The sequence below is a fragment of the Sphaeramia orbicularis genome, chromosome 8, assembly GCF_902148855.1.
Source record: "Sphaeramia orbicularis chromosome 8, fSphaOr1.1, whole genome shotgun sequence".
NCBI lineage: Eukaryota > Metazoa > Chordata > Actinopteri > Kurtiformes > Apogonidae > Sphaeramia > Sphaeramia orbicularis.
This window is the reverse complement of record NC_043964.1, coordinates 17,512,159-17,534,639: the sequence shown is the minus strand read 5'-3', so window position 1 is coordinate 17,534,639 and position 22,481 is coordinate 17,512,159. Positions and strand designations below refer to the sequence as shown.

Genomic DNA, 22,481 nt, shown 5'->3' with positions numbered 1-22,481 from the left:
AAGATTTTAAGACCGAAATGGTTTAAGACACTGTGGAAGTAAAAATATCTTGTTTCATACTGAACTACAATAAAACTCATCAGCGTCACATACGGCTTCTACTTTCATATTATGTGAACAGAAAACTTCAAGTTGTGTTAAATAGGTTTATTTTTTATGTTGTGCTGCTTTGAAAAGACAAATGGGAATTGCTGAAACAAATACTTAACCCTTTCATGCATGAACTGTGAGAACCTTTATCAAGATTTATTTCCTCGAGTGTTTTTATTCCTCTTTAGGCATCAAAAAAAAAAAACAATGCGATTGAAACTTTTCTTATGAATCTATTTTTCATGGAGCTCCAAAAATGTCCACTCATCTTTGACACCAAGCATTTAGTTTCTGAAGTAAAGAAACATGTATTTACTGACATATCATGTGAAAAGTATGAAATAACAACACTTTTAATGCAGCTAATCTGATGTTTTCTCACATTTTAACACACTCTAATATTAGTCATTACTCACTTCATGGAGATAAATGCAAAAAAACCAAAAAACCTTTATGTAAAAAAACAACAATAACAAACTGTTTAATAATAATGACAAGCAATTGATTTACACTCAAACATGTTACTGCAGATCAGGATTATCAAGAACAGCAAGAGTTACAGTAATGGTATCAATTGCAGTGTATGGGATGATGCATAAGTGTCTGCTGTGTTGGCTGATATGAAACTAAAACAACAAAACCCATGAATATATATGAAAACAGCTGTAGAATAGCTGTCCGCTGTAGAGACCACTATGCATGAAAGGGTTAAATGTAAAAAATACATTTATATACTGTATGTTATAAAGCTACTTTGAATGCATAAAATACAGATGTGAAATGTTACTTTCTTTTTGTTAAACTGATAAATTAGCATTACAAAAAGCAGCATTAAGGAAGTAATATCAAAGCCGCAGTTCCATTATTAGTACCTATCAAAAAAATGTCTGACCGACACTCAGCCCGATGAATAAATAAGGTCAAACATGACTAAAATACTGCTTATAAAAAGGTCAATCAGTTATGCACCATTCTGAGACTCTTGGTCAATTTCTAATTCTGCACAGCTTAGTATTTTCTGTCAGATTTTCATACGAAGTCGGATGTGGCCGGCATTCATCCGAAGACTAGCATTAATGAATTCTGCTGAAAATCCAGAGGGTTTCAAAGCGATAACAGCTTTTTTCCAAGGATACGGCTAAAACACAGCCGGTGGTTCATCTTTAAATACAGCGCATTACAGACGAGGCGGGATGATGAAGGCTGTTTACACTCTGTATGTAGGAATGTACTGCACTTGTACTTAGTCTAGGGGTCAAAGATTCTACATCGCATATGCAAATTCGTTTTTTTACAGAGATAAATATGTAGATCGTTAAGCCAGTAATTCAAATCTGATCTGTATATAATACAACGTGGTCTGATTATCTTTAAATGAACATTTACAGGTAACATTCAGACTAATGTTTATAGATAACCCAGGCCATGAATAAGGGATAATCTGCCTTACGTGTGACATTGTTACGCATACAATATGTATTTCATGACTCCTTTATACGCCTCAGATTGTCATTAATTCACCCGATTCTTCAGTTTCATCTAAATTATTATCAGTGCATCATCACGGTCACTCGAGATGGTAATGAATGAGCCTATCTCTCTTTATGGGGACATAACATGATCAGTGCTGTCAGTGATTCTACATTGATTTTTCAGTCTTTTTTTATTACATCCCCTTCCTGCCACAGCACGGGGGTCAGCAGCAGAAACAGCCTAGCACATGATTTTAGGGGTTTCAATGTCTCGTTCAAGGACACATCCTTGAGCCTTCTTCCATCTCCACAGACATATAGGTTACTGCATATTTAAGCTTTGCAGTGGTGTCAGTTGCCATATTAGTGCTGATATGTGAATGGAACTGCAGTGGAGGGAAGGGAAGGAGGAAAAAAAAAAGCCTTTCTCACACAGATAGGGCTTCTAACCCAAAAAAAAAAAAAAAAAAAAAAACATTTACATTTTTAAGGAAATTTCTACTATATGTGTCAGTTTTGTTTTTTTTTTATGTGTGTCGTTTTTAGAAGCGGTATTCCTGTAATTTAACAAAAAATACTTCTTATTTTAATGGTGCCAATCAGTCGCTTAAGGGTACACCCACTCGCTGTCTTATTCAATACTGACACCCACAAAAAAAAAAAAAAAAAAAAATCTGATTTAACAAAGACAGTGCTGGCAATCAGAGGATATTATGTGCACACCCCTGAAGTGTGAGCAGCACGTGCAAGTGTGCAAAAAAGGCCAGGTGTGCAAAGATTGTGTGTAAAATGCTTTAAAAAAAAATACACTGATGTACCTGATGATGATGATGATGATGAGCACTGGCAAGAGAAAGGAGCTGATAGCGCATTAATATGAATGTGGTAATTGGTTGTGCGCTCACAGGTGTGTGCGTTCTTGACAGGAATATTCCAACGCCAAAGGTTTGTGGCGTCACAGTTCACGCCATGCATGTTTGATAGCAGCTTTAATGGTCCCGGTTCTGTCTTTTTTTTTTTTTTTTTTTGTTTTTTTTTTTTTTGGTGCTTTGAAGTGAGCCTCTCATCACATTCATGTCTTGGCCTTTTCCAGAATGAGCAGAACAGAACAGCAGCGGCGAATGGGGGAGGGGAGCCAGAAACAAACTCCGTACACACACATTTTACACACATTTACACACACACACATAGCTAGGGCCTTTCAGCAGCCGACCGACAAGTGCACAACTTTGTCACACTATTAATATTCCCACTGTATCGAAACGCAGAACGCACGGAACGCACGGAACGCACGACGCGCATTAACCCAAGGACGCACAGAGGGAATCCCGTCTCCAAACCCCAAAATCTGAATATATTTACAACCAGCAAGCGATGGCACATATCTACCGACTACCGCAATCCCATCTCTTGAGCTGGACACACACACACACATATATACACACACCACACAACACACACAGAGAGAAGAGAGAGAGAGAGAAGGAAAAAAGTGTCATATACTAACCGGTGGAAATCTTCTCGCTGTTTTGCCGCTGCGTCGGGCGTACGAAGGCGCACAAGTCATCGCCGACACTGTCATAGCTACGACCTGCAACACTTTAAAAATAACAAAGAAAACAGTCCGCTCTCCACCTCTCCATGGCTGTCTGTCTCTTTACTGTCTGTGCAGGAGCCGAGTGCTTCCACGGAGCGGATGATGAACAGCGCCTCACCGTTCACTACACACAACTACCAGTGTTTAGTTTGGGTACATGTGGTACAGTCCTTCTCCCACTCTCTGTCTCCCTCTCTCTCTCTCTCTCTCCTTCTCTCTCTCTCTCTTTGCTTCTGACACATCATCCTCCTTTTGATTTATACCCAAACACAGAAAACATCCTGTAGGTATCTGCCTCTGGGATCTGATTTCAACACCTTCAACAAAACACTGGAGGCTGTTATCAGTTAAAGCAGGCAGCATTTGTCAGCATCTTTATGTGTGTGTGTGTGTGTGTGTGTGTGTGTGTGTTGGGATGTCAGCAATTACCGGTATAACGATAAACCATGATAAAACTGCAGACAGTTACTATTACCGTTTACAGGGTGGGAAGAAAAATTTACAATATTTTGAGACAGGGATTTGAAAGACAGTGTATGACCAATTAGTTTATTGAAAATCATGAGAATTTATTTGCCACAAGAAAATTGACATTCATAGAAAATGTTTTTATTCTATGTGTCCTCCTTCCTTTCTCAATAACTGCATTCACACGCTTCCTGAAACTTGCGCAAGTGTTCCTCAAATATTCGGGTGACAACTTCTCCCATTCTTCTTTAATAGTATCTTCCAGACTTTCTCGTAATAGTTTTGCTCATAGTCATTCTCTTCTTTCCATTATAAACAGTCTTTATGGACACTCCGACTATTTTTGAAATCTCCTTTGGTGTGACGAGTGCATTCAGCAAATCACACACTCTTTGACGTTTGCTTTCCTGATTACTCATATGGGCCAAAAGTTTCTGAAAAGGTATGATAATAGTGTTAGGTATGATTATGACATCAATATATGTTTGGTTTCAAAACAATTGACGCTAGTGCCTGCTGAGAAAAAAACAACTAAATGTTCATTGTAAATTTTGCTTCCACACCCTGTAAATTCTAATTATTAGGCCTGTAACGGTACACAAAATTTTTCAGTTCGGTACATGTTTCGGTTTTCAAAGCCACGCTTCATTTTTTTTTTCGGTTCGGTACAGGAAAAGGAAAATCCATCAAAATGTCTTTAACCCTCCAGTATCCGGGTGCGCTTTCAGGCACACTTTGCACTTCGTTTTAAAAAACTTCATAGTATTTTTCACAATTTAAATAAGGTTAGAATTCAAAAGTTGTTCATTTTTTGCATGATCTTTAAAATTCTGGCCACCAACTAAAATGTGCACCTTTGTAAACAAAAGAAAATTACCAGACTAGCATCTGTCTCCCAAGTGTGCCTAAAACGCACTATTTGATATTTGATTTGTATGACCATTTGATAGTATGATTAGGGCTGACCTTGATTTGCAAAAATAAAATCAAATTAGAGCAGAAAAAATAAATCATATATAATATTTAATAGTTTGATTCATAGGTGTGCATTTTACGCACACTTGGTGACAGATGCTAGTATTTTTGAACATTTGACCTAGCGCCAAAAATAATAATGCACATTAACCAATGTTGGAGTTAATCACTGACATATGCCAGGATGCAAAAATCAAATATGTGATCCACTTTTTATGTAGTATATTGAAAAAAAATATTTTTTGTGTTTTTTGCATCCAAAAAATGGTTTGTTTACATTACAACCAAGGCATTTAAAGGCTTAAAAAATGTGAAAATTACTGAGTATTTGGTATTTTATTTACAGCTCAAGTTCATGAAATAGAAAAAAGTGTAAAAGAATTAAAACATACTGTATGAAATTTTTTGACATTATTCCACAAGTGTGCCAAAGAGGCACACTTGGTGCTTAGTAAGGGCCTTGCTGGATAGGATACCGGAGGGTTAATACATTATGAATTTCTGAACATTTTTGGACACAATAGAATATAAAAAACAGGAATAATTTAATTCTGCTGCTACAAATCAAATAGAAAATAAAATAAATTATTCATATTACTAAATGTATTTTAAATTAGTATTGCACTTTTCCCTGACAGGTAGTTTTGAACAAACAACAAAAATCTAATTACAGTTCTGTCAGTTCACATTCTGCATAAAAATAACAACAAAAAAATTCCACATGAAGTGCAACATTAACAAGAGGACAAACTGGTATTCTGTTTAAACAAACTGAAGAGCAACACTGACAACACAATCAACCACATTATTTATATCAGAACAGCTAACAGACTGTTTAGGCCACTTTGTGTATGTGTGTTGCAGGGTGCGATTTGTCAAAACGGAGGGGGCACAGTTATATACCTGGAGATGCAGGCCATAACTAACGTAACTAACGCTGGTGTGAAACAAAAGTGAAACTTTACATACTTTCAACACCCAACTCCGGGTTCTATTCCTCTGTTATCAGCGTGTGTGTGTGAGAGAGAGAGAGAGAGAAAGAGAGAGAGAGAGAAACACAGAGTGTGAGTGTTTAGAACTACTGTAGTTCATAGGCGGCAAACAATGTTCATCTTATCATCTCTTTCCCTGTTGTTGTTTTCACCGGGACCTGATGTGATCCCAAACTGGACTGTAATGATGGTGGAGGGTCTTCAGTCTCTTCCTTCCAGGTTCACATCATATTTGTTGTTTTTTTATAACCTTGTATCAGCTGCTATTTCGTATTTCAGGTCCATGTGCACTCCTTCAATATGTCTGTGTGGAACTTGTGTGGATTTAAAGTTCTGCATCGAATGACGTCTTTCGTTCCTTTTTCTTTTTCTCAACATACTGTGCCGTTTCGGTACAGCTGTGTACCGAACCAAACAGGTGTGTTCCGAAACGGTTCGGTTCAGTACGTGTACCGTTACAGGCCTAATAATTATCATGATAACTGTGTTTGATTACCGCACTTTTCCAGAGAAAACGCCTATGTGAAGATCTGCTTTTGTCAAACTAGCGGCATTGTACCCGTGGTGCCATTGTGTGTGAAAAGTGCCTATATATTATTGTAAATGATAGATTTTAAATGAGATCCACCAGCAACTATCAGTTGGCACTTGATCTGTCTATCTGTTGATAAATAACATACATTGCTTACTCAAGTGTCAGCATCGCATGGTAAGCAGAAAAGGGACAAAATATCAGCAGAGATTGGCTTGTTTACAATGGTAAGGGTGTTGGCAACCAGGTTATGAAAATCTCATGTACGATAGAATGACAAGTAGAACTTGTCTGCCACCACTATCCATTTGTAAACTACCATTTAATCATGCATTGTGCAGGTAATGATGTGAGTCAACATGTGAGGCATGAAGGGAAGAACATGTATTTGTTTGGCCTGTCATACATGATTAAATTCACACAGCGGTAGTGAACTGCAGCCTTCACACTGCGGCATCGTCTGCTAGCAGTAGAAATTTCATGAACGGCAGCATAACCACTTCCGAAAATGGAGTATGGCGGTAGGAATGAAGATTCAAAGTAGAGAGAGGCTAAAATCGCTCAGCATACCTCACAACATTTGAATACGGACATAAAATTGGGCTTATTAGTGACTTAAACTTAGTAAAGGTTCACTACATTTATTCTGGAGACATTTCACTTTAGACCAGTGTTATTAATAAGAGGTTTTTTTTTAAGTTTGAGGGATGATAAGACATCAAAATGATAAAAATCATGTTAAATATTCTGTATCTAACAGAGTAAAGATCATTTCTTTTCAACAACTGCTCCAAACTATCATTATTACATCAGCATTTAACTTACAGTCTATGTGTTTGCATATAATTTATAATTTACAATTTAATTTTTTTTTTTTTTTTTGTAAATTATCTGCTTCATAGATAAAACTGAGCTAATTCTTGCACATTTTGATAAGATGAACAGTAAAATAAATGAAAAATGTGCTGCTTTTGATATGTTTTTAAGATATATGATTAAGTTTAATACATACAGTACAGGCCAAAAGTTTGGACACACCTTCTCATTCTTCGCATTTTCTTTATTTTCAGACTATTTACATTGTAGATTCTCACTGAAGGCATCAAAACTATGAATGAACACATGTGGAATTATGTACTTAACAAAAAAGTGTGAAATAACTGAAAACATCTCTTATATTCTAGTTTCTTCAAAGTAGCCACCCTTAGCTCTGATGACTGCTTTGCACACTCTTGCCATTCTCTTGATGAGCTTCAAGAGGTAGTCACCTGAAATGGTTTCCTAACAGTCTTGAAGAAGTTCCCAGAGATGCTTAGCACTTGTTGGCCCTTTTGCCTTCACTCTGCGGTCCAGCTCACCCCAAACCATCTCGATTGCGTTCAGGTCCGGTGACTGTGGAGGCCAGGTCATCTGGCGCAGCACTCCATCACTCTCCTTCTTGGTCAAATATCCCTCACACAGCCTGGAGGTGTGTTTGGGGTCATTGTCCTGTTGAAACATAAATGATGGTCCAACTAAACGCAAACCGGATGGAATGGCATGTCACTTCAGGATGCTGTGGTAGCCATGCTGATTCCGGTTGCCTTCAATCTTGAATAAATCCCCAACAGCGTCACCAGCAAAGCACCCCCACACCATCACACCTCCCCCTCCATGCTTCACGGTGGGAACCAGGCATGTAGCATCCATCCGTTCACCTTTTCTGCGTCGAACAAAGACACGGCGGTTGGATCCAAAGATCTCAAATTTGGACTCATCAGACCAAAGCACAGATTTCCACTGGTCTAATGTCCATTCCTTGGGTTTCTTGGCCCAAATAAATCTCTTCTGTTTGTTGCCTCTCCTGAGCAGTGGTTTCCTAGCAGCTATTTGACCATGAAGGCCTGATTCACGCAGTCTCCTCTTAACAGTTGTTGTAGAGATGTGTCTGCTGCTAGAGCTCTGTGTGGTATTCATATGGTCTCTAATCTGAGCTGCTGTTAATTTGCGATTTCTGAGGCTGGTGACTCAGATGAACTTATCTTCAGCATCAGAGGTGACTCTTGGTCTTCCTTTCCTGGGGCGGTACTCATGTGAGCCAGTTTCGTTGGAGCGCTTGATGGTTTTTGCGACTGCACTTGGGGACACATTCAAAGTTTTTGAAATTTTCTAGACTGACTGACCTTCATTTCTTAAAGTAATGATGGCCACTCGTTTGTCTTTACTTAGCTGATTGGTTCTCGCCATAATATGTATTCTAACAGTTGTCCAATAGGGCTGTCAGCTGTGCATCAACCTGACTTCTGCACAACACAACTGATGGTCCCAACCCCTCAATAAGGCAAGAAATTCCACTAAGTAACCCTGACAAGGCACACCTATAAAGTGAAAACCATTTCAGGTGACTACCTCTTGATGCTCATCAAGAGAATGCCAAGGGTGTGCAAGGCAGTCATCAGAGCTAAGGGTGGCTACTTTGAAGAAACTAGAATAAGAGATGTTTTCAGTTATTTCACACTTTTTTGTTAAGTACATAATTCCACAGTGTTCATTCATAGTTTTGATGACTTCAGTGAGAATCTACAATGTAAATAGTCATGAAAATAAAGAAAATGCGAAGAATGAGAAGGTGTGTCCCAACTTTTGGCCTGTACTGTATATACAAAAGTTTACATACACTGTTGCCCATAATGTTGCAAAAATTTTGTTTTCAGACAGATTCCTCTTTTTATTCCTATTTATACACAATAATCACCTTTGACCAGGTTCAATGAGTCCCAGTTAGACTTTATCTAAGAATAAACCAGTGTCACAATCAATGTTTTATTCCAACTTCATGGGACACAGTGTATATTACATAATCGATTTATAAATCTTACATTTACATTTACATTTACATTTTACATTTAAAGGAATCTGAAAAGTGAATGGATTCTAATGTGAAGACAGTGTTTGAAGTAGATCTGGGAGCTCTGTGACAAACATTTCTTTAGAGCAGGGGTGTCCAAACTTTTTTTAAAAGGGCCAGATCTGATAATGTGGAGATTGCCAGGGGCCAGTGGTCCCTTCGGATGTTTTGTTAAACAGTAAAAATTACATATAAAAGCACTGTTCTACAACAATTTTATTTTCATTGTCACAATATCATTTTTTTAAATGGCAATGTAACCAAATCTAAGCCACTCAGGTGTGAACAAGTTTTAAAAAAAAGACATTTCTGCCTTCCTTTCACACTGGAGTCAGATAACATAGAACAAACTGTGTGGAGTATCTTAAACGCCCAAGAAGTTGATAAAAATCTTAACCCCACATTCATTTTAAACATGACTTATATGAGTAATCATTACATATATTACTCAGTAATGCAAAGTCTGTTAACGTTTAAGATGAAAACATATGACTCTTACTCTTGTCTTTCACAAAATCATTCAGAAAGTAATATTTGTGTCACATCTACAAGTACATAACACCAGCAGTTACAGGCAACTAACCTGGCAACTTGGTAGCCTGCCTTGGTGGTGAATTCATTGAACTCACTGGTTCACATGAAGAGTCACTGTTGTGAGTTTAAAGCAGCTTGAATTTGCTTCACTTTTTCAGAACGCTCACTCCCTGCTAGCTTGTCGTATGCGTTAGCACGTTTTGTCTGCTCGTGTCTCTTTACATTGAATTCCTCAAACAAGACAACAGTCTCTTGACAGATTAGGCAAACACAATCGCCTCGATTTTCAGGGGAAAAAAATTGTAATTCCCATCTCTCCTGGAAGCGGCGGCCCTCACTGTCAACTTTCGTTTTTTATTTACAGACGCCATGGTTAGAAATTAGCGAAAAGGGTTCACGGCGAGGTCACAGAGGCAGATAGAGTTAGAGTGGTGCTGCCACCATGAGGTGAAAGGAGAAACTGCATTTTGAACCTTTTATGATTCATGTACTCGGTTCAACAGTCCAAGCGGGCCATAAATAATACATTATAAAACCGAAGCTGCGGGCTGTATAAAATCTGACCACGGGCCGTGATTGGCCCCCGGGCCGGACTTTGGACATGCCTGCTTTAGAGTATTCTCTCATTAATTCATAGAATTTCAATTTTTGACCCAATACTGTATCTTTCAAAAATAAGAACAGTTTTTACCCAATAGCAGTCACCACATTCAATACTGAAAAACACATCTGATGTGCAAAATATTTTAAAAGGGATCAGTGCAATAACAAAACATACGTTTATGTGTGTGTAATAGGTTTACGCTTGTTTTTTTACCTGTTTATTTAGCTGCTTTTATTAGTATGGTTAAAGTAGATATTACAGTCGCCGGAAAAATTATTAGACCACCCCTTGTTTTCTTCAATTTCTTGTTCATTTTAATCCCTGGTACAACTAAAGGTACATTTGTTTGGACAAATATAATGATAACAAAAGAAAAACAGCTCATAAGAGTTTAATTTCAGAGCTGATATCTATCCATTTTCAGTGGTTTTCTTGATAATAACCAAAATTACTTCAGTTCTTACGTCAATATCTATGGCATTGTACTGATAAAAACAGTGCTTTTAACCATTCCATGTTTTCTTTTCTGTCTGTTTTAGTCACATGATACACACAGGAGTTCGTACGTGATTGCATAACCATTGTTTTTGAGGACTTTTGATGGTCTAATAATTTTTTCCGTGACTGTATGAGCAAAAAACGTCAGATTGGGCCACTTTTACCTGCAGTGTGAATGCATCCAAAGGTGTTTTACTAATTGTTTTCAACCTGAGTGTAATCGTGTCAGTGCAGTTTAACGAATGTCATCTGTCTGGAATTACACAATGTCACATTATTAAAAAAATAAAATAAAATCCTACTCACAAAAATACAATGAATATGCACAGACGTTATGGGCGATGTGTGAATGTGAGCCCACATGTATTACTGCATGCATGTCAGTATGAATAAATAAATAATTAGATAATTAAAATAATCTAATAATTAAAATAATAAAATAAAATAATCTAAAAATAATCAAATAATTTTTTTTTCCGCGACTGTATATACAATCGCACATACAAAATACATACAATAAAATAAATTATATAAAAAAATTAAATCCTTAGTTACAATTCATGCTACCTTTTTTAACTACTTCGTCATGTACTCTAACAGTGTCTCAAATCAATCGCTCCATTTAGACAAATAAGTATAAATGTATTAAGTTGTAATAACCACTAGCACTTTAACCCTTTCATGCACAAATTATGAGAGCCCTAATCAAAAATTTTTTTCCTGTGTATTTTTATTCCTCTTTAGGCATGAAAAAAAAATGCGATTGAAAATTTTCATCTGAAAATAAATAAAAATAAATAAATAAAATAAAAATAATGAAAAAATTTTTAGAAAAATACATTAAAAAAAATAATGGAGAAAAAAAAAAAATTCTTATGAACCTATTTTTCATGAAGTTGCAAAAATGTCCACTCAGCTGGACACCCATGTTTAATTTTTGATGCACAGAAACATGTATTTACTGATAAATTGTATAAAAATATGGGGAGGGCTTGTGATTCTGGGGGTTTATGCTCAGAAGAGATCTACATAATGTTACCAATTCATGTCAGAAAAGATATGTAGTGTCTTAAAACTTTAATAAAGATGTGTTAAAAAAAAAAAAAAAAACAACAACGAAAAGAACAACAAAATCCATGAATATACAAGAGATCAGCTGTAAAATAGCTGTCCACTGTAGTGACCAGTACGCATGAAAGGGTTAAACACTACAACCTAGATCTTATGTTTACCTTTAGAGTGTAGCTACCAGTTGAAGGACTTTCAAAGCCATTGTTTTTTGTTTGTTTTTTTTACTTTTTTTATTTAGTGCTCGACAAATATTGTGACGGGGTAACGAAACCAAACAAACAGACCACAAAAAAAAAAAATTCATAAGACACGGACAAGACGGGTGCAAACAGAGGGCTTTTTACATGTGTTTGTGCATGCGTGTGTATATATGTGTGATTATTTATGGTTATTTTGTGCGAATTGGACATATTCAGGTGGAGATCAAAGAGGGAATGAAAACAAAATTGACAATCTAGTAAGTACGAGGGTCAAAAGCGAGAAATCAGTAAAGGGTTTTAAATAATGGTATAGAAAGAAGCTTAAGGGAAAAAGAGGATAGAAAGAAAGGAAAGAAAAAGAAGCCCCTTTTTTGCTCAAATACTGAGTAACAGGAACTTTCCATTGGCTATTCAACTATTGCAAACGCATTCTTCTTTTCAGGGCAAACAGTGTGAAGAGCAAGAAAAGCCACATTGTGATTTGGAGGCACAAAGTCTGCACATTTTCATGCCAACCAGCTCACAGCAGCAGATGACTTGGCTGATTACTACCTCGTTTGCAGACATTGTAATCAGTTCAACTTCCTTATCGCCGCACGAGTTTCACCTTCCCTTTTATGTGGTGCATCTGGCGTTAGAAAAGTGTGTTTACCTCCAGGATGTTGTATTCAAAACAACACAATGAGAGATAAATACCAGTAGAAAACCAGCAGCAAGTTGTTTATGACATATCAACACATGAGTTATGACACTTTACTGCAGACCCACAAGTCCAATGTACATATTTCACTTTTAATCTTTAACAATACAGGGTGGGGAAGCAAAATTTACAATATTTTGAGGCAGGGATTGAAAGACAGTGTATGACCAATTAGTTTATTGAAAGTCATGAGAATTTATTTGCCACAAGAAAATGACATATAGAAAATGTTTTTATTCTATGTGTCCTCCTTCTTTCTCAATAACTGCCTTCACACGCTTCCTGAAACTTGCGCAAGTGTTCCTCAAATATTCGGGTGACAACTTCTCGCATTCTTCTTTAATAGTATCTTTAAGAAAGTCGACATTGCTGTGTGATGTTCTACTAGCATGTTCTAAAACGCCCCAAATAGCAGAATCCAGAGGGTTTAGATCTGGGCTAGAAGGCGGCCATAAACATGATTCCCAAAAATTGCTAAAGTTGGATTTGTTGCTGTTGTCAACAAGTGTTTTGGTGTTCTTGTGTAAGATTTTAACTTCAAATCACATTTTACTGCATTTCTAACGGTCTTGTTGTCTACCTCAAGTTCAATTGCCATTTTTCTCATGGATTTGGTTGGATCCTTTAGGATTTTGGATTTGAGAGCTTTAATAAAAGCTTTGGTACGTTTTTGTTGCTTCTCCTCACTTCCAGACTTTCTCGTAATAGTTTTGCTCATAGTCATTCTCTTCTTTACATTCTAAACAGTCTTTATGGACACTCCAACTATTTTTGAAATCTCCTTTGGTGTGACGAGTGCATTCAGCAAATCACACACTCTTTGACGTTTGCTTTCCTGATTACTCATATGGGCAAAAGTTTCTGAAAAGGTATGGATAATAGTGTTAGGTATGATTATGACATCAATATGTTTGGTTTCAAAACAATTGACGTAGTGCTTGCTGAGAAAAAACAACTAAATGTTCATTGTAAATTTTGCTTCCCCACCCTGCATGTATGAGATGGTGTAGAAATGACATCATTACCAGGTTGACCAATTAAAATGTCATAGTTGGTGCCATATTTACAAGGGAAGCTCTGTTAAAAACACAACAGATCGTTATTTTTGCTGTTTTACATGTGCTAAGACACTCCGAGGACTACCTTTCAATTTGTAGCATTAACCCGGGGATGTCAAATTCATTTTAGTTCACGGGCCAGATTCAGTTAAATTTGATCTGAAGTGGGCCGAACCAGTAAAATAATAACATAATAATATAAATAATGTCAACTCCAAACTTTTCTCTATGTTTTAGAGCGAAAAAAGTTAATTTACATTATGAACAGGTTTACATCTACAAACTATCCTTTCCAAAGATGTGAATAACATGAACAAACTGAAAAAAATATGTGCAATTTTAACAATATTCTGCCTCAGTTTATCGTTTACACATGTTCATTATAACTTAGAGATCACAGTGGATCTACAAACACACAAACATTGAGTAACAGGCAGAATTTTGGAAAATTGTACTTACTTCTCTTCAGACATTTCAGGTTGTTCATATTTTTTTGCAAAATTATACTTTGTTTTAGTGTAAATACATAAAAAATATTGACATTTACAAAGAGAAACATTTGAAGTTGTCATTATTTATATGTTATTATGATAGTATTTTACTGAATCCTGCCCACTTGAGATTGAATTGGTCTGAATGTGGAACCTGAACTAAAAGGATTGTTAATATTTTAATGTAATTTTTCCATTTCACAAATTCATCCAAAGGGCCGGAGTGGACCCTTTGGCGGGCCGGATTTGGTCCCCGGGCCGCATGTTTGACACCTGTGCATTAACCCATAAAGATCCAGTGTGACTTTTGTGGTAGTTTTCAAATGAATTTTTCTTTATATTATGTTTCTTAAGTGATTTCTCACCGTTTATTATGTTATTATCCTGTTTATTTTGCATTTCTTCAGTAAAAAACAGGTATTTTTGTATATTTAATGTACCATTATGTAGACGTTCACAAATCTCAGCATAAATTCAAAGGTTATTATATCAGAAATGGAGAAAACTGACTTTTTCAGCAAAGATATCATTAACTGAACATAATCCAAGTGTCTCCATCCACTATCATTGATCCAACTCCATGGGTTTTACTGGTGAATCAATGTTGTAGAAGATGACAGTGTTTCCACGCTAACTATGGAGCCTATCTGATGATCATGAAACACAACAAACTGCATTTTACATCAATAACTTACATGGATTGATAGAATTAATGGATCAACGGGTATAAAACAGTTTAGATCAGTAGATGTTTTTGGATGATGGTAATTGTTTGGGTCTTTATGGGTTAAAATGGGATCTAGATGCACGCGGTACACACCCCGTTTCTAGCTGGATACGCTTTGACTATCATCTAAATCTCAGATAGGTGTAGTATCAGTGTGGTCTGTCCAGTCCAGCACAACCACATTCTTCAAAGATGAAAAAAAAAAAAAAAAAAAAAAAAAAAACTTGAAAGCTTATCCACCTCCTGCATGACCTGATCAAAGGCCACAGTCAAGATAAGAGCAAAGTTTTTTCCCCTAAATGCCACTGATCACACATCCTTAACCAGAGAGAGATCACATGTTAACCCATAAAGACACAAACTTCCATCATCGACCAAAAGCATCTACTGATCTAAAATGTTAAAGAACTGTTGAACCTTTAACTCTTTATAGGGAACTCGTTGAAATACTGTGGTGTGTTATTGGACATCGTCATCTACCTACAGTCGTGGAAAAAATTATTAGACCACCCCTTGTTTTCTTCAACTTCTTGTTCATTTTAACGCCTGGTACAACTAAAGGCGCATTTGTTTGGACAAATATAATGATAACAACAAAAATAGCTCATAAGAGTTTAATTTCAGAGCTGATATCTATCCATTTTCCATGGTTTTTTGATAATAATCAAAATCCCTTCAGTTCTTACATCAATATCTATGGCATTGTACTGCCTAAAACAGTGCTTTTAGGCATTTCATGTTTTCTTTTCTGTTTGTTTTAGTCACATGACACACACAGGAGTTAGTACTGGATTATAACCATTGTTTTTGATTTTATTTTATTTATTTATTTATTTCGAACATGCAAAGAAACAATAAAACAAAACCAAATAAAACAAAAAAAAATTTAAATGGACAGAATCTATCTTCAAGCACATACAAGTCGGAATTTTGCATGGTCGAAAAGGAGTAGGAAGAAGTATAAACTTATTTAACCCTTTCATGCATGAATTATGAGAACCTTAATCAAGATTTTTTTTCTTTAGTGTTTTTATTCCTCTTTAGGCATGAAAAAGACAATGCCATTGAAATTTTTCTTATGAACCAATTTTTCATAGAGTTCCAAAAATGTCCACTCAGCTGGACACCATTTGTTTAATTTTTGAAGCAAAAAACATGTGTTTGATATACAGGGTGGGGAAGCAAAATTTACAATCAACATTTAGTTGCTTTTTCTCAGCAGGCACTACGTCAGTTGTTTTGAAACCAAACATATATTGATGTCATAATCATACCTAACACTATTATCCATACCTTTTCAGAAACTTTTGCCCATATGAGTAATCAGGAAAGCAAACGTCAAAGAGTGTGTGTTTGCTGAATGCACTCGTCACACCAAAGGAGATTTCAAAATAGTTGGAGTGTCCATAAAGACTGTTTATAATGGAAAGAAGAGAATGACTATGAGCAAAACTATTACGAGAAAGTCTGGAAGATACTATTAAAGAGGAATGGGAGAAGTTGTCACCCGAATATTTTAGGAACACTTGCGCAAGTTTCAGGAAGCGTGTGAAGGCAGTTATTGAGAAAGAAGGAGGACACATAGAATAAAAACATTTTCTATGATGTCAATTTTCTTGTGGCAAATAAATTCTCATGACTTTCAATAAACTAATGGTCATACACTGTCTTTCAATCCCTGCCTCAAAATATTGTAAATTTTGCTTCCCCACCCTGTATTGTGTGAACACTATGAAATAAAAACATTTTTAATGCTGCTAATTTGATGTTTTCTCACATTTTAACATATTCTAATACTGGTTACTACTCACTTCATGGAGATAACATGCAAAAATAAACCTTTTTGTTTAAAAAAAAAAAAAAAGCAAAAAACTGTTAATTACAGTACAGTAACAATAACAAGCAATTGATTTACACTCAGACATCTTACTGTAGGTTAGTTTTATCAAGAACAGCAAAGTTACAGTAATGGTATGAATGTCAGTGTATGGGATGATGCATAAGCGTCCACTGTGTTGGCTGATATGGAACTAAAATGACAAAATCCATGAATATACAAGAGAACAGCTGGAGAAGAACTGTCCACTGGCGTGACCACTATGCATGAAAGGGTTAATCCTACCCCTCAGTGCTTTTACACCTTTATCACTAACTTGATACAAGAATCAAACAATACAATTTTCCTAATTTTAGCATCGAACCACAACAAATACATAATGCAGTAACTGAATTACACACAACAATATGATCATGGCAGTACAGTCATACAAACAGACTCAACAATTCAGCCATTTTCTTCAATATTACAGCATATTTATCAATACAACGTCATCCATAAACAAACAGGTGTCATTGTCATTATTAAACACTGTATCTCTCAAGAATAATTTCTTATATCTTTTTTTAAACTGAATTATGTTTGATATTTGTTTTATTGCCACACACAATTTTTTGATGACTTTTGATAGTCTAATAGTTTTTTCTGTGACTTTACTTGCTAAAAAGTAAACACATGCCATAAAACAACTTTTGTAAGTTCATAAACTGACCAAAAAACCCCCAAAAAACTCATATTCATTATTTACAGCTTCAAAATTTCTATAAAATCTCTCTGAATCGCTGTATAGTGTTATAAAAACCCATATTTAATGTTTGTGGAAATTACCAAAAATAGTCACTTGCCTGATAAAGGGTTAATCCTATTAATACATGTAAATAATTAGTGTAAAATACAGTTTGTCATCAGATATGACTCATCAGATGCGCAATAGTGAACACAGAAACACTGTCATCGTCTCTAACATTAATTCACTAATAAAACCCATGTAGTTTGATTTAAAAAAAAACAATGGATGGAGATGCTAGTTTTTATATTCGGTTATTGATATATTTGCTAAAAAAAGTCACTTTTTCCCACAATTTAATCGGTTTTGATATAACAACCTTTAAATTAACCCTGAGTTTTTATGAACATCTAAAGTAAATATAGGAAATTAAATATGAAAAATGCAAAATCTAGAGGATAATATTATAATAAATAGTGAAATCACTTAAGTAAAGGTTAAGCAGAGAGAAAAGTTCATTTGGGAACTGCCACAGAAGCAGCACTGGGTCTTTCCGGGTTAACAGATAGAAAGATAGATGTGTTTATTTGTCCTTCACACAACAGTTGTTTCCCCATTCCGTACAGCCACAAGAATAAAGACCATCAATCACTAAAGTATGACATGACCTGAACAGCAGTTTCACAGCCATATCGCAGATGGTGGAAGGAAAAGGGACGTAAAAAAAAAACAGATTCAGGTTGAAGTAGAAGTACTGATTTACCTTCTTTACTCAGCTCTTAAATGTACTAAAAGTATAACCCTGAAAAATAGCCCGTGTTGTCTTTTTTATCTCATTACTTTGCTCTTTCTTCTTTTATCTTTCACACTATTCTCAACATGTTATCTTATCTTGTTTCCTTCATCTTACATCTTTTACATATTTTGTTTTTATCGTGTTTTCTTCTTTTCATCTTTTCTATTTCCGCCATGTGTCTCAGTCTTTCACACCATGTGAATTTGTTTCCTTCTTTTGTCCTTTACTCTGTTTGATGATTCTGTTATCTAGCTCTTTGGTTATTGCACAATACGTTTTCCTTTTTGGTTTTACATGTTGCATTGTTTTCTTCCTTTAGTTTTTATCAAACTAATGGCATGTGACCTTTTGTTCTTTTGTCCTTTTTACACTGTTTTTATCATATCACAGTGTTTTCAGATTCAGATTTTTCGACAAGCTAAGTTTCGTTCGCCAATTATACTGTATTTTTCATGTTTCATCATTTTCGCATTTTCAACATGTTACATAGAATAGATAGAATAGAATAGAATAGAATAAGAATAGAATGAATAGAGTAAAATGAACAGAATAGAATAGAATAAAAATGAATAGAATAGAATAGTACAGAATAGAATAGAGTAGAAAAGAGTAGAAAGAAGAATAGAATAGAATAGAATAGAATAGAATAGCATTATTGTCATTCCACCAGTTGCGCAACAAAATTGCACAATTCTTCCTCTTAAGTTTTTAGTACATTGTTTTACTTGAACATTATTTTTATTTTGTTACATTTGTTGTTTGTGACATACAGTATACCCCAAAGGGATTGTTTTTTCCATGCATTCCTGTTGAAACTGGCCTCAATATTTAGAGGGTGTGCAATGGTGCAGAATAAAATCACAAAGAAAGCAAAATCATCAACATTTTCCGTAAAATGCCTTAAAATTAAAGCCTGTTTTGAAAATGTAAGAATTATAAATATGGATATTTGTGTTCAAATATAGGGAGTAGAAGTAAAAAGTTGTCAGAAAGTACCGATACCTGAACACTTCAAGTATTTGTACTTAGTTACTTCTCACCTCTGGCTAATACACATGTAAAAGGGTTTATAATAAACTGTAAATGAGAGGACAGCCTTTTATATCTGCAGCCATTTACCTCCTTTAGCTCCAGCTGACAGGACTCGATCACATCTCCATTTTCTGACCCAGTGACAGTAACAAATGGACTAAAGGCTGTAGTCAATGTGCTGCTGCCAATCACGGAGCAGTGACACTGTTTTACTATATCTAACATGAAAGGCCTGTGAAGAACCACACATATGACTATGTAATGAGATGAACGCATTGGAGAGCCCCAGATTAAACAGGAATATGTATTTCACACTCTGTCTCATTATGTCACATAGATTGCATGCTCACAACCCAGAAACCTGCTTAAGTGTGAACTGTTCGCACTGCTTTCAAAATTCATAGCAGGAACATAAAAGATGAAAAGTCCTGAATAGATTTGAGCTTCCAGGGCTACACATATTTATCTTGGACTGTAAAATGTAATGTACTAATGTGGTTTAATCTTTATTGTATCCAACAGAATCCATGTATTCATTGTATCCATGTGTTCATTTGTTATTCTATTTCAAAATAAATCAGAAAAAAAAAATATTTGGGTTTTATTTTTGTTTTTTCCTTTTCTAAACTTGGGTAGAAAAAAAATGTATCATCTAATGTTTTAACATACCTGTATGTAATTTTGCTAATTCAAAAGAAAACATGAAGTTATTATTTTGGTTTTATTATTATTGCGACACCAGAAGTGTGAAGTGGAAGTGCGAGGTGATGAGTTTCATCAAAGTCACTTAAAGTATCTCTGGTTTTATCTATGATGGCTGCAGATTTCATTATGGACAGAGGTCTATAACTAAAAAACGGTCTGATGTTTCATTTTAAGTTTAAAAGAGTGATATTTTACTTCTTTTTTTAAACTGGAATTATGCATTTTAAAACATTTCCTGTGGTCTACATAAACTGTAAATGCTATGCTTGGGTCTGAATCTTCATTAATTCAAATCCACAGGTTCATCTTTAACCCTATTTCTGAGTAATGACACCAGAAAGGTGGTTTTGAGCGCTGGCCCTTTAAATGCAAATGAGCTACTTCAGGCCCCACCCCCTCCAGGTTATTGGCTGTGCTGCTCTGTCCCGTTCAACCTACAACTGAACATTTTAGGTAATCGGCTCGAAGTCTGGACATATTTTCAGTATGGACTACAACCGCTGCTGCTGCTAAACAATTATGTCATACTTGGAGAAATGTTTGTCGGAAGTCTTGACCTTATATGTGCAAGTGTTGACGTAACTAGTTATAGACGTAACAAATTAAGAAGGAATTAAAACACATTGTAGAAATCCACACAATTTTTACCAAAATGAATATAAAATAGCTTTGCAGCACCTGGAGGTTTCAAATTCAAACTGTATGAACTGTTAGGGTCCAAATACACAAATAAATGGACCAAAGACTAATAAAAGTGGGTATCGCAAAATATGACCCCTTTAAGGTTTTTCCATTTTGTTTAAAAAAGAAAACCTTTTATAAAAGAGCCAGAAATGTAGTTTTTCCTGATTTTATTTCGAAATGAAATAACCAATGAATGGACAGTACACGGTCAATAACATATATTTATTCAAAATATTTTGTTTTTCAGTTAATGGTGGATTTTCCGTGACAGAAAAACTTGTACATCTGTAGATATAAAACGCATTTAAACGTTATCAGTGTGTTCATGTAAAGTTATTAGCAAGAATCAATAAGGAAGCTTGACATGTTTGCATCTATGTAGTCAGAAAGTTAAGTGCGCTGTCTTATTCCTAACCTAACAACAGGTCTTGAGGCTAGAAATAAACCCAACCAGCTTGGTTTGGTGGTTTTCTCGTGTTTTTTAACAACTGAACATTTTAGGTAATCGTTCGAAGTTTGGACATATTCTCAGTTTTTACTACAACTGCTGATAAACAATTATGTCGTACTCGGAGAAATGTTCATCGTAAGTCTGGACCTTATATGTGCAAATGTCGTGACGTAACTAGTAATTAAGCAGGAATTAAAACGGGTTGTAGAAATCCACTCAGTTTTTGCCAAATTGAATATAAAATAGCTTTGCAGCACCTGGAGCGTTCAAATTCAAACTTTTGGAACTATTAGGGTCCAAATACACAAATAAATGAAGCAAAGACTAATAAAAGTAGGAATAGCAAAATATGACTGCTTTAAGGTTTTTCCGATTTTGTTTAAAAAACAAAAAAAATTTAAAAAGAGACAGAAATGTAGTTTTTCTGATTTTATTTTGCAACAAAATAACCAATGGTCAACAACATATACTTACTTCAAATATTTAGTTTTTCAGCTAATGGTGGATTTTCCATGACAGGAAAACTTGTACATCTTAAGATATAAAACGCATTTAAACAATAATCAGTGTGTTCATGTAAAGTTATTACCAAAATCAATGAAGAAGCTTGACATGTTTGCATCTATGTAGTCAGAAAGTAAAGTGCGCTGTCTTATTCCAAACCTAACAACAGGTCTTGAGGCTAGAAATCAACCCAACCAGCTTGGTTTGGTGGGTTTCTTGTGTTTTTCTGGAAAGCTACAAGACTGGTTTGTCTGCATTTTGTGTTGGTGTGCACTTACGCATGTGGTCGATAAAGAAGATTCAGATTTACATGCAAATTAGTATGATTTACCTCGAATTTGAGCGCTGTCCTCATGCGTCCTCCACCAGTACATCCATTTACTGAGGATCCCATTGCACGGTTATTTAACACGTCAGGCTGCAGCGATAGTGACATCCCTCTCATCTCCACAAAAAGGGTCGGCTTGGCAAAGGCGGAGTGTTGGAATAATAAACTGTCCTTTATGTCCATTTGTTCCTGAAATTGAAACACGTGTTCAGTCTACATGGATAATAAAACACACAGATAAAATAGACCGGTCTGGTATGTGGAAGAATTACAACAAAAGGCAGATAGAGTTCAGGTTTTTCAGCACCTTCGTCTATCTATTCCAACTCATCTGTTAGTGTTGCTGAACCTAAACTACGATTATTCACATTTTAACCCATAAAGACCCAGCGCTACTTCCAAATGAGTTTTTCTTTCTAGTGTAACCTTTCTGAAGTGATTTATCACCATTTATTATAATATTACACTGGGTTACAAAAAATGTTTTTTGCAAGTTGTCTAGGTTTTTTCAACTGAATTCG

General features: G+C 35.5%; 1 protein-coding gene across 3 annotated transcripts in view; it reads right to left on the bottom strand.

The window, feature by feature from the left end:
* Positions 1–22,142, bottom strand: part of LOC115424920 (axin-1-like) — a 79,457-nt gene extending 57,315 nt beyond the window's left edge. For 2 of the 3 annotated variants that reach the window (XM_030142314.1, XM_030142316.1), the window contains exon 1: positions 3,070–3,095. The gene's annotated coding sequence lies outside the window, so the exon portion shown is untranslated. Of the gene's footprint in view, positions 1–3,069; positions 3,096–21,963 lie in introns of those variants that run through there. The other variant, XM_030142315.1, reaches the window with a different exon arrangement.
* Positions 22,143–22,481: the final 339 nt, after the last annotated feature.